Raw genomic sequence first — 1,527 nt, 5'->3', positions numbered from 1 at the left:
AAAAGTCTTTTTAAGGGCGTGGGAGGGGGGGGGGGGAGGAGGGGGAAGGGTGTAGGCGTTAGGGTGGATGGGTGGTGCAGAAAAATAAAAGAACAGAAAATTAAAAATACAAAAAAAAAAAAGTAAAATTGGGGCTACTAAGTAAATTTCTAGATAAGTTGGGTTGAGATCCCTTTGTTTTGGGTGAGTTTCATGGGTTGTATTTGGGCTGCTTAATGGGTCTGAATGCGCTATAAAAAATAATGGGTTAACTTGGGCTCAGCCCAAATTGACCCATGAGCTAATATGTTTGTAGCCCAACCCACTAATATCTAGATGGGTTGGGCGGGTTGGATGGGTTTGGGCTCAAATTTGCCACCCATATTAACATGAGAAATTTTCATAAAGCACTATCTTTTGGTAGTAATTAGCCATCTATAGATACCATTTGTTATATTACGGATTATAGATACCTTTTGTGTGGTTATAAGATGTATTTGATGTATTTAAGCTATTGTATTCATGAATACAGTAGCAAAAATAGGCGTGAATCAGGGAAGTCCAGCTAATCAGTTGTTGTATTCGAGTGTATTCGACTGTATTCATGGAGTGAAACATGGGATTACAGCTGGACAGATTATTGTATTCAACTGTATTCGACTGTATTCACGGTGTGAAATAGGGGATTACACTATTTTTAAAACGGAAAGTGAATCAATTAACATAATAGACTCCTAATATAATTCAACAAACTCAATTATAACACACAAATTTTATATTTTCAATTATAAAAAAGATTCTCAACAGAAAAACACCCCTAAAACATAGCAATCTTCAGAAAAATTATATAATACATTTGAATACATAAATTCTATTAATTAAAAAAACATATGAATACATTCATGGAATATAGCGAGACAATGAATATAATGAAATACATATAATACAACGGGATACATTGAAATACAATGAAAAAAAAGACAGTGAATACAATGAAATACATGGAATACAACGAGATACATTGAATTACAATGAAAAACCCTAAAACCCTAATGGATCTATTCAAGCAACCTGCAGCAAAGCGGCTAAAACGAGTCTTCTGAATTTGTGTTGCTTCATCAATTCCCTCAAATTCCACATATCCTTGCTATCTTTTTCTTTGTTTATTTTCCGTTCTAGTTGTTTGAATCATGATCCCTAAAGGATCCCGATTATTTATGCCAAAGCAGAACTCAAAGAAGAATGCTGACTTGCAAACAATCATGAAAACAGAGGATGGCAATTCTTTGGTTTTCGTTCATTTAGAGTACATAAATCGTCTTCAGTTTTGATATGGATTTCCATGGCGGTTGAGGGAGAGATACTGGCGTGCTAAGAGAGAGAGGGTGGAGAAAAATCTGAAAGAATGAGACAGAAAAATAATACAAAGAGTATTTTATGGCTTAAGAGCAGGAGGTAACCATAAATAGATATTTGGCTATAAAAATCAAAAGGTATCTATAGAATATAATTTTTTAAAAGGGTATTTATTTAAAATAAATAAGGTAT

The sequence above is a fragment of the Nicotiana attenuata genome, chromosome 8, assembly GCF_001879085.1.
Source record: "Nicotiana attenuata strain UT chromosome 8, NIATTr2, whole genome shotgun sequence".
Lineage (NCBI taxonomy): Eukaryota > Viridiplantae > Streptophyta > Magnoliopsida > Solanales > Solanaceae > Nicotiana > Nicotiana attenuata.
Note: the sequence above shows the minus strand (reverse complement) of the source record.